The sequence below is a fragment of the Heterodontus francisci genome, chromosome 5, assembly GCF_036365525.1.
Source record: "Heterodontus francisci isolate sHetFra1 chromosome 5, sHetFra1.hap1, whole genome shotgun sequence".
Taxonomy (NCBI): domain Eukaryota; kingdom Metazoa; phylum Chordata; class Chondrichthyes; order Heterodontiformes; family Heterodontidae; genus Heterodontus; species Heterodontus francisci.
Window position 1 is genome coordinate 90,047,334 of NC_090375.1, and position 12,390 is coordinate 90,059,723.

At 45.3% G+C, this 12,390-nt stretch overlaps 1 protein-coding gene across 8 annotated transcripts in view; it reads left to right on the top strand.

Annotated features, from left to right (window-relative positions):
* Positions 1-12,390, top strand: part of LOC137369955 (protein EFR3 homolog A-like) — a 325,373-nt gene that overhangs the window by 190,572 nt on the left and 122,411 nt on the right. The window lies entirely within an intron of this gene.

Genomic DNA, 12,390 nt, shown 5'->3' on the forward strand with positions numbered 1-12,390 from the left:
GCAAGGCTGAGTTCCAAGCTCTGTGTAAAGCCCAGTGTCAAGTTGGTTCTAGACTATCCTATACTCCTTGACCTTGAACATAGGCTTTCTGACATGCCTACAAATGCTCCATGCATTTTGGTGTGCATACACATCACCCTCTGGCAAGCTTGCAGCTGCATTAACCTTGGCCCCTGCTCTAGCTGCAGGCTCCTTATGCATGGTGTCTCACCATGTGGAAATACCACCTCCAGGCTATCTTCTAAAATATGTGCAGTGTCAGTGTTTGAGCTGGTGGCTGCGAGTGTGTGAGCAATGACAGTGTTTCTTCATTACTGTCTTCCTGCTCTTTTACCTTTTCCTCTTCCACTGGCCAGATTGCAGCACTCGGTTGTCTGAAAGGAGAAAGGCACAAAGGAAGTGTTATGATGAGGGGATGTGAAGAAAGCAAGAAATGCAAGCTTATGGCATCTGCAGCTTGCAAATCAGAAGAGATTGTGGAATGACGGATTGTGAAGAGGTGGAGGATTAGGTATCGGGATAATATCTTCAATATTTTCAGCCCCACAACTGGCAACCATGGTCTACTCCATCGGAGTTTAGACTACACCTGCATCTGTCCCCAGCTGGGTATGCACATGTCCTACAAGAGAGAGGGAAGTGTGTCAATGAGTGTGGTGCAGTCTGTTTGGGTGATGTGGCTGTCTTTGTTGTATAACTGGCAGTGTGTGCAAGCTGTGAGATGTGGGTGTGAGGCATGCACCAGTGCAAAGTGTGATAGTGAGGTGAAGTATATGAATATTGTGTATGAGTGGAGATTGAGATTTTTGGTAGGTGAGTAATGAGGGTGTGGTGCATTGAGCTGTGTGTGAGGCTAGTGATGCAGTTGGTAGGATTTGACATTTGAAGATGAATTCACTGACTTTGACCAATTGTGTAAGGTCATTGAACTTCTTGGGGCATTGCATCAAGCCCTCGAGGATAGACTCCTGGCATTGACTTCCAAGGCTGTCTGTTCCCACTGTCTTTGCACAGTTTGTCTTGAGGACTTCCTGGTCCTCTGAGGATAGAGAACCTCTTTCCTCTCGTCCACCTTCTTCCATCATCCAGCACAGCATCAGGGAACCTTGGAGCATGCCATTCAGTGTTTTACTTTCTCACCCTCTCTTCAAAATATCTAGCACTTGCTCCAACCAGAATGCACCACCTGTTTAAGAGCTGCACTAACTTTAAGTGGTGCTAGTGTTGTACAAACTTGGGTCCCCTGCTGATGCGTGCAACCACTTAGCTAAATGTGACCAATGCTAAATGTACTGCTATCACGTTTGCATGCTGCCTGCATTGTGAAACCCCTGCACTTTTTGGGGCCCTGTACAATTTTGTGGCCATATTCACATTATCGCTGAATATTTTACTTTAAAATAAACCATTGTCATGCACGGAAAGAGCCGTGATGAAATAAATAATGAATAGAAGAACTATGAATTTAACAAAATCAACTGCTAAAATCACAAGAACATGGACAGTTATATACACTAATAATGGAGAAGTGGTCATGTGACCCCTCCTGGAAATCCACAAACTCGTTTGCAAGGCTCGTTCACCTAGTCTGAAATAGCATTAATGACTCTGATCGACATGAATGGATTAACAGAGGATGCTGGAAACAGTCTAACTCATAGCCAAACCAAGATGAATAAGGTGTGACGCAACAACACCATAACAGAATGATTTCCATTCAAACATCAAACGATGGCCATGGTTATCATGTCTTGGCTCATTGTGTGGTCACATCAGGGGAGTGGGCAATGCATTTCCTAACAGGAGCTGATGTGAGAGATTTTTACATTAAAAGGTAGTTGTCTGGGGAGAGAGAGAGGGGAGTGGGGGGGGGAAAGATCAATCCAACATCACAGCCTGTTAGAAGGATTCAGCACGTAAGAACCCTGCTGACCAAGTATAGCCACCACAACATAAAGTGACTTTGAGACTAACCATGTGTAAAGGTAGCAAACGATGCACCACCAGTGCACAGTGGTTAGCACCGCAGCCTCACAGCTCCAACGACCCAGGTTCGATTCTGGTTACTGTCTGTGCGGAGTTTGCAAGTTCTCCCTGTGACCGCGTGGGTTTCCGCCGGGTGCTCCGGTTTCATCCCACAGCCAAAGACTTGCAGGTTGATAGGTAAATTGGCCATTATAAATTGCCCCTAGTGTAGGTAGGTGGTAAGAGAATGGTGGGGATGCGGTAGGGAATATGGGGTTAATGTAGGATTAGTATAAATGGGTGGTTGTTGGTTGGCACAGACTCGATGGGCCGAAGGGCCTGTTTCAGTGCTGTATCTCTAAATAAATAAAAACTTTGGACTGTTTTGGAACCACTAGAGCTCCACAATACCTCCGCATCTTCTCTGTTGACGGGGGTGGTACCAGGTGATTGGAGGGTGGCAAATGTTGTGCCCCTGTTCAAGAAAGGGAATAGGAACAACCCTGGGAATTACAGGCCAGTTAGTCTTACTTCGGTGGTAGGCAAGTTGATGGAAAAGGTGCTGAGGGATAGGATTTCTGAGCATCTGGAAAGACACTGCTTGATTCGGGACAGTCAGCACGGTTTTGTGAGGGGTAGGTCTTGCCTCACAAGCCTGATTGAATTCTTTGAGCAGGTGACCAAGCAAGTGGATGAGGGTAAACCAGTGGATGTGGTGTACATGGATTTTAGTAAGGCATTTGATAAGGTCCCCCATGGTAGACTTATGGAGAAAGTCAGGAGGCATGGGATAGTGGGGAATGTGGCCAGTTGGATTAAGAATTGGCTAACTGATAGAAGGCAGAGAGTGGTCTTAGATGGTAAATACTCAGCCTGGAGCCCAGTTACCAGTGGCGTGCCACAGGGATCAGTTCTGGGTCCTCTCCTGTTTGTGATTTTTATTAACGACTTGGATGAGGAAGTCGAAGGGTGGGTCAGTAAATTTGCAGATGATACAAAGGTTGGTGGAGTTGTGGATACCGAGGAGGGCTATTGTCGTCTGCAAAGGGACTTGGATAGGTTGCAGTGCTGGGCTGAAAAGTGGCAGATGGAGTTTAACCCTGAAAAGTGTGAGGTCGTCCATTTTGGAAGGACAAACACGAATGCAAAATACTGGGTTAACGGTAGGGTTCTTGGGCATGTGGAGGAGCAGAGAGACCTTGGGGTCTATGTGCATAGATCGTTGAAAGTTGCAACTCAAGTGGATAGGGCTGTGAAGAAGGCATATGGGGTGTTAGCGTTCATTAGCAGAGGGATTGAATTTAAGAGCCGTGAGGTGATGATGCAGCTGTACAGGACCTTGGTAAGGCCTCATTTGGAGTACTGTGTGCAGTTCTGGTCGCCTCATTTTAGGAAGGATGTGGAAGCCTTGGAGAGGGTGCAGAGGAGATTTACCAGGATGTTGCCTGGAATGGAGAATAAGTCTTACGAGGAAAGGCTGAACATTCTAGGCCTCTTCTCATTAGAACGGAGAAGGATGAGGGGTGACATGATAGAGGTTTATAAGATGATCAGGGGAATAGATAGGGTAGACAGTCAGAAACTTTTTCCCCGGGTGGAGCAAAGCGTTACAAGGGGTCATAAATTTAAGGTGAAGGGTGGGAGATATAAGGGGGATGTCAGGGGAAGGTTCTTTACCCAGAGAGTGGTCGGGGCATGGAATGCCTTGCCTGGGGAAGTTGTTGAGTCTGAAACTTTAGGGACTTTCAAACGGCTTTTAGATAGGTATATGGATAAAGGAGAATGATGGGGTATAGATTAAATTATGACGGTCAGCTGGGAGGTGAACATTGGGAACCACCCACACCCTTTATCGCCTGGCCACAACAGCATCAAGGGTGAAGTGCTTTTACACCTTTAAAAACTATCCCCTGAAGGTTTTGGCAAGTATCGTCATACATACAGTATAACAGTGGAGTTGTGCCAATTTTTCTGAGGAAATTCATTTGTAACTGGTTTATATCTGTTTATGCCATCCATTTCTGCATGTGAATTTCCTCAATTACTTTAATTGTTTGAGATACCTTCACTAAAACCCTCCACTCCTATGTAAAAGATCAACCAGTGAGAGTTCCCCAGAATTAGGTGAAAAATGTGCTGCCATAGATTTACACCCACAAATTTAAGCATAGCGCACCCCACAGTTTTTGTTTCCCTGATATATCTTCATGCATCACTGCCACTGTAACCCAACTATCAGGAGGTCTGTAAACAACTCCTACTAGGGTCTTGGATCCTTTGCTGTACCATAAACTCTATTCATAGAGTGCTCAATGACTCTTTCTGAAATGCCTTGTTCCTACTGCGATAATTGCACCTTTTATCAATATTGCTACTCCCTTGCTTTCCCAGTTTTACGTTTGATGAGGGTTGTGCTGTTTGTGTACATGGACTTTCAAAAGGCATTTGATAAAGTAGCTCAAAGAACAAAGAACTGTACAGCACAGGAACAGGCCATTCGGCCCTCCAAACCTGCACCGATCTTGATGCCTGCCTAAACTAAAACCTTCTGCACTTCCGGGGACCGTATCCCTCTATTTCCATCCTATTCATGTATTTTTCTAGATGCCTCTTAAACGTGGCTATCGTGCCTACTTCCACCACCTCCTCCGGCAGCAGGCACTCACCACCCTCTGTGTAAAGAACTTGCCTCGCACATCCCCTCTAAACTTTGCCCCCTCTCACCTTAAACCTATGTCCCCTAGTAACCAACTCCTCCACCCTGGGAAAAAGCTTCTGACTATCCACTCTGTCCATGCCGCTCATAACTTTGTAAACCTCTATCATGTCGCCCTTCCAACTCCGTCGTTCCAGTGAAAACAATCCGAGTTTATCCAACCTCTCCTCATAGCTAATGCCCTCCAGACCAGACAACATCCTGGTAAACCTCTTCTGTACCCACTCCAAAGCCTCCATGTCCTTCTGGTAGTGTGGCGACCAGAATTGCACACAATATTCTAAGTGTGGCCTAACTAAAGTTCTGTACAGCTGCAGCATAACTCGCCAATTTTTATACTCTATGCCCCGACCGATGAAGGCAAGCATGCCGTATGCCTTCTTGACTACCTTATCCACCTGCGTTGCTACTTTCAGTGACCTGTGGACCTGTACGCCCAGATCTCTCTGCCTGTCAATACTCCTAAGGGTTTTGCCATTTACTGTATACTTCCCACCTGCATTAGACCTTCCAAAATGCATTACCTCACATTTGTCCGGATTAAACTCCATCTGCCATTTCTCCACCCAAGTCTCCAACCGATCTATATCCTGCTGTATCCTCTGACAATCCTCATCACTATCCACAACTCCACCAACCTTTGTGTTGTCCGCACACCTACTAATCAGACCAGCTACATTTTCCTCCAAATCATTTATATATACTACCAAGAGCAAAGGTCCTAGCACTGATCCCTGCGGAACACCACTAGTCACATCCCTCCATTCAGAAAAGCACCCTTCCACTGCTACCCTCTGTCCTCTATGACAGAGCCAGTTCTGTATCCATCTTGCCAGCTCACCTCTGATCCCGTGTGACTTCACCTTTTGTACCAGTCTGCCATGAGGGACCTTGTCAAAGGCTTTACTGAAGTCCATATAGATAACATCCACTTCCCTTCCTTCATCAATCATCTTTGTCACTTCCTCAAAAACCTCAATCAAATAGTGAGACACGACCTCCCCTTCACAAAACCATGCTGCCTCTCGCTAATAGGTTCACTTGTTTCCAAATGGGAGTAAATCCTGTCCCGAAGAATCCTCTCTAATAATTTCCCTACCACTGACGTAAGGCTCACCAGCCTATAATTTCCTGGATTATCCTTGCCACCCTTCTTAAACAAAGGAACAACATTGGCTATTCTCCAGTCCTCTGGGACCTCACCTGTAGCCAATGAGGATGCAAAGATTTCTGTCAAGGCCCCAGCAATTTCTTCTCTTGCCTCCCTCAGTATTCTGGGGTAGATCCCATCAGGCCCTTGGGACTTATCTACCTTAGCTCATAAGAGACTCTCTAGCAAAATTGAAGCCTGTGGAATGAATGGGTAGTGACTGCGTGGATCAAAAACTAGCTAAGGGAGGAAAGCAGAGTAATGCTGAACAGTTGTTTTTCAGACTGGTGGGAAGTATGCATTGGTGCCCCCCAGTCTTTGGTGTTGTGACCAATGCTCTTTGTGATGTATGTAAGTAACTTTACTTAGGTATACAGAACCTATTTGCAAAGTTTGCAGATGACACAAATCTTGGAAATGTAGTAAACAGTGAGAATGATGGTAACAGACTTCAGGAAGTTGTGGGCAGATGAAATTTAATGCAGAGAAGTGTGAAGTGATCCATTTTGGTAGAAAGAATGTGCAGAGGTAATATAAATGAAATGGTACAGTTTTAATGGGGGTGCAGGAACAGTAAGACCTGTTGGTGTACATACACAAGCCCTTGAAAGTGGGAGGGCAAGTTGAGAAGTTTGTTAAAAAGGAATATGGAACCCTTGCCTTCATAAATAGGGGCATGGAGCAGAAAAGCAAGGATGTTATGCAACTGGTATAAAACATTGGTTAGACCCCATTGGAGTTTTGTACACAACACTAGGCATCACATTTTAAGAAGGATGGCAAGGCCTTGGCGAGGATGCAGAGGAGATTTACTAGAATGGATGCAGGTCTTCAGTAACAAGGGCAGGCTAGAGAAACTTGGATTGTTCTCCTTAGAACAGAGAAGGTTAAGGGTAGATTTAATAGTGTTCAAAATCATTAAGAATTTTGTTAGATTAAATAAGGAGAAACTGATTCCAGTGGTAGAAGGGTTGGTAACCATTGGACACAGATTTAAGATAATGGGCAAAATAACCGAAGGAGACATGGGTAAAACAATTTTACACAGCAAGTTGTTATGATCTGCCATGCACTGTCTGAAAGTGTTGGAAGTAGATTCAATAATTTTCAAAAGGGAATTGTATAAATACTTGAAGAGGAAATATTTACAGTGCTGTTGGGGGAAGAGTAGTGGAATGGAACTAATTGGTTAACTGAAAAGCTGATACAGGCACAATGGGCTGAATGGCCTCCTTCACGGTGGCATCAATCGATATATTTTAAATTCTCTGTCCTTTTTCTGAAGATTCACTAGTCTAGAATATTTAACTCCCAATCATGCTCAGGTTGTAGCCAAGGCTCTGTAATGGCTCCTAAATCATACCATTTAAGCTGTACTTGTGCTTCTCTTTATTTCTTAAGCTGCATGCATTCATATGCCGAACTCGTATCTGGACAACTGTCCCCATTCTACCCGTGTGCAGAATATGTTAAGAAAAAAGGTGTCTGGATGAGGAGACTGGGAGCTTAGATGGCTGCAGATTTGAAATCTTGCATGGATTTGCTCTCTCCGTCTCATCATCATTCCTCTCCCTTTTTGATCTCTAATATCTTGCCCTAAACAAATCACTTCAATTCTACTGCCAGTTATTGTCCATTCAAAGATTTTGCTTTTGAGTAGGTGAGAACTAGAATTGGCCAGATGTTTTAATGAATCTGAAGGTGGCTGTCATTTGGTAGCTGTGGTTGATGAGTTTATATTCTGCTTTGGTAAGGGTACTGTAGCTGTTGATTTTCACAGTCAGTCTGAGTTATCTGAACATCAGACATTCGCATTAAACATTTTTAGAGCTTCCAGCATCAGTCTGAACCTTTCACATGAATTTATGGTTCACTTTGCCACAGTGCTGTACAGCATATGTACAATGTGATTTATTTTTGGTGTCCCTTTTTGAATAATTGATTCTCGCATCAGAAACCAGACTGTTTGGATATGCTTGATTAACTGCTCACAAGGTGGATGCTTGGAGTAGTGTTAATAATCTGTTCCCAAGGAAATGCTTGTGCTGTTTGTTTTCCTATGGCTGTTGAATGCATTCTGTCTGGTCATAAAAACTGAATTTTATCTTGCCAGCAAAATGTTTGTTCAGTAAATAATCTAAACTACAGTGAGGGGCCTTTTGGTTGAAGACTTCATATAAAATATAAATGTTAAAAAATAAAATCTATAAATACTAAAACAGAAAATGCTGGCAATAGTTAACTTTTCAGTATGACAATTGTCAAACAACTAAAATGTTAATTTTTTTTCTGTTTTTGTATGACTGTGGACCTGTTATCTTTCCATCATTTTCTGCTATTACATAGAATAGCATTGTTGTATTACCATTTATCAAGTCACATTGAAAATAAAAGCATGATGATAAAATAATTAAGTATTTAAGAATCTCAGTTTTTCTTCAAGCGGAAATGTTTTAAATAATTCCTAAATAACTTGACTGAATCCAAAATGTTCAATCACAAATCTCTGATCTGGTTTCAGTTGTGGCCTGTTGTAAAATCTGTCAATATGGCATGGACAAAATTGTTTGCAATCCAGTCTTTAGCCTTTGCACGCCTTTTAAGAAAGGAATTTATTTTTATAGTCGTTCTTGGAATGTGGGCATTGCTGGCAAGGTCTGCATTTATTGCCCATCCCTAATTGCATCAGCAGTTGGTGATGAGTCACATTTTTGAACCTAGTAGTCCATGTGATGTAGGTATCCCACAGTGCTGTTGGGTAGTGAGTTCCAGGATTTTGACCCAGTGACAGTGAATGAATGGCAGTAAATTTCCAAGTCGTGATGACCTGGGGAGCTTGCAGGTTGTGGTATTCCCATGCACCTGCTGCCCTTGTCCTTCTAGATGGTATAGGTCACGGATTTGGAAAGTGCTGTCAAAGGAGCCTTTACGAGTTGCTATAGTGCAACTTGTAGATGGTACATATTGTAGCCACTGTGCGCTGGTAATGGATGTGGTTCTGATCAAGTGGGCTGCTTTGTCCTGGATTGTGTCGAGCTTCTTGAGTGTTTTAACTTGCACCTTGGACCCCACTAGGAAGGCCGAGAGGTGGGTTTTGACGCTTGGGCAACTCGCAACCTCCATACATTCCGCCCAGGCATGCGCCATGGAGAAGTCACTCCATAGTCGCCTCGCAGTGACCAAAGCAACACGGAAGGCAGCAGTTACGGGTTTTAAGTCCAGCTCAATTGGCGTAGAGATTGGACGCCATGCCTTTGTCAGTAGGAGAGGTCGTTGCATCTCATTGGACAGCTACCGCCCACCTCAAACTGGGCAGCCACTGGTCAGAAAGGTTCTGTCCCGCCACAGTCCACCTGCTTCAATGGGTGCTTGGAGCTCAGGGTCAGTGCCCGACAAGTGGACTGTAACATCACACCAAGCAGCATTGCAAAAAAAGGAAAGAAGGTACCAACCCTTCGTTTTGCAAGCTGGAACGTCCGAACTATGTGTCCTGGTCTGTCAGAAGACCTTACACAAATCAACGACTCTCAGAAGACCGCCATCATTAACAGCGAGCTCGGTAGACTCAATGTGGACATTGCAGCACTTCAGGAGATACACCTCCCTGCGAGTGGATCTCTAAGGGAGCAAGACTACACCTTCTACTGGCAGGGTAGGGATCCAGAAGAAACAAGACAGCATGGAGTGGGCTTTGCCATCAGAAACTCTTTGCTCAGCATGATAGAGCCACCCTCAAATGGCTCGGAATGCATACTGTCCATCCGACTGCTCACCGCCTCTGGTCCAGTACACCTACTCAGCATCTGTGCTCCAACACTCTGCTCCCCACATGAAGTTAAAGACCAGTTCTATAAGGAACTTCATAATATCATTAGTAGCATTCCTAATACTGAACATTCGTTTCTGCTGGGGACTTCAACACCAGGGTTAGGGCCGACCATGACCCATGGCCCTCCTGCCTCGGGCGCCATGGCATTGGAAGGATGAAAGAGCATGGATAGAGACTGCTGCAGTTGAGTGCCTACCACAACCTCTGCATCACCAACTTGTTCTTTCAGACTAAACCCTGTCACCAGGTTTCATGGAGTCACCCAAGATCCCATTGTTGGCACCAGTTGGACCTCATTGTCACAAGACGAGCCTCCATAAACAGTGTTCAAATCACACGCAGCTTCCACAGTGTGGACTGCGACACCGACCACTGCCTGGTGTGCAGCAAAGTTAGACTCAAACCAAAAAAGTTACATTATTCCAAGCAGAAGGGCTGCCCGCGCATCAACACTAACAGAATTTCTTACCCACAGCTGTCACTAAAGTTTCTAAATTCACTTGAAAAAGCTCTTCAAAACACTCCTGCAGGGGTTGCAGAGACGAAGTGGGCCCATATCAGAAACGCCATCTATGACTCAGCAATGACCACCTTTGGCAGAATGCAGACTGGTTTCAATCTCACTTTGAAGAACTGGAATCATTCATAGCTGCCAAGCGCACTGCACTGCTGAATTACAAGAAAGCCCCCAGCAAGTTAACATCCTTAGCACTTAAAGCCGCCAGAACCACCGTGCAAAGAACAGCCAGGCACTGTGCAAACGATTACTGGCAACACCTATGCAGTCGTATTCAGGTGGCCTCCGACACCGAAAACATCAGAGGAATGTATGACAGCATTGAGAGCTTTTGGGCCAACCATCAAGAAGATCGCTCCCCTCAAGTCTAAATCAGGGGAAACGATCACTGACCCAAGCAAGCAAATGGACCACTGGGTGGATCACTGCCTAGAACTGTACTCCAGGGAAAATGATGTCATTGAGACTGCCCTCAATGCGGGCCAGTCTCTGTCAGTCATGGACGAGCTGGACGAACAGCCAACAAAATCGGAGCTCAGTAACGCCATTGATTCTCTAGCAGTGGAAAAGCCCCTAGAAAGGACGGCATTACCCCTGAAATAATCAAGAGTGCCAAGCCTGCTATACTCTCAGCACTACATGAACTGCTTTGCCTGTGCTGGGGTGAGGGAGCAGTGCCACAGGACATGCGCAATGCCAATATCATCACCCTATATAAGAACAAGGGTGATTGCGGTGACTGCAACAACTGCCGTGGAATCTCCCTGCTCAGCACAGTGGGGAAAGCCTTCACTCGAGTTGTTTTAAACAGATTCCAGAAGCTGGCTGAGCGTGTCTACCTTGAGGCACAGTGTGGCTTTCGAGCAGAGAGATCCACTATCGATATGCTGTTCTCCCTTCATCAGCTACAGGCGAAATGCTGCAAACAACAGATGCCCCTCTACGTTGCCTTCATACATCTCACCAAAGCCTTTAGCCTCGTCAGCAGACGTGGTCTCTTCAGACTACTAGCAAAGATCGGATGTTCACCAAAGCTACTAAGCATCAACACCTCATTCCATGACAATATGAAAGGCACAATTCAGCATAACTGTGCCTCATCAGACTCCTTTCCCATTCTGAGTGGTGTGAAACAGGGCTGTGTTCTCGCACCCACACTGTTTGGGATCATCTTCTCACTGCTGCTCTCATGCGTTTAAGTCTTCAGAAGCAGGAATTTTTCTCCACACAAGATCAGATGACAGGTTGTCCAACCTTGCCCGTCTTGGAGCGAAGACCAAAGTACGAAAAGTCCTCATCAGAGAACTCCTCTTTGCTGACGATGCTGCACTAACATCCCACACAGAAGAGTGTCTGCAGAGACTCATCGACAGGCTTGTGGCTGCCTGCAACGAACTTGGCCGAACCATCAGTTTCAAGAAAACGAACATCATTGAACAGGACGTCAGAAATGCTCCATCCCTCAATATTGGCGACCTTATTCTGGAAGTGGTTCAAGAGTTCACCTAGGGCAGCGCAGTGGTTAGCACCGCAGCCTCACAGCTCCAGCGACCCGGGTTCAATTCTGGGTACTGCCTGTGTGGAGTTTGCAAGTTCTCCCTGTGTCTGCGTGGGTTTCCTCCGGGTGCTCCGGTTTCCTCCCACATGCCAAAGACTTGCTGGTTGATAGGTTAATTGGCCATTATAAATTGCCCCTAGTATAGGTAGGTGGTAGGGAAATATAGGGACAGGTGGGGATGTGGTAGGAATATGGAATTAGTGTAAGATTAGTATAAATGGGTGGTTAATGGTCGGCACAGACTCGGTGGGCCGAAGGGCCTGTTTCAGTGCTGTATCTCTAAACTAAACTAAACTACCTGGGCTCAGCCAACACCAGCAACCTGTCTCTCGATGCAGAAATCAACAAGCGCATGGGAAAGTCGTCTGCTGCTATGTCCAGACTGGCCAAGTGGGTGTGGGAAAACGGCGCACTGACACGGAACACAAAAGTCCGAGTGTTTCAAGCCTGTGTACTCAATACCTTGCTCTACGGCAGTGAGGCCTGGACAACATATGACAGCATATGAGAGCAAAGAGCATAAATTGACCATTGCCACCTATTAGCCTGCTCCCAATTATTGATGAAAGGAGTCATCAATAATGTTATGAAGTGACAGCAACTTATCAGTAACCTGCCTGCTGATGTTCAGGTTATCAGAATAATGCTTTAAAAA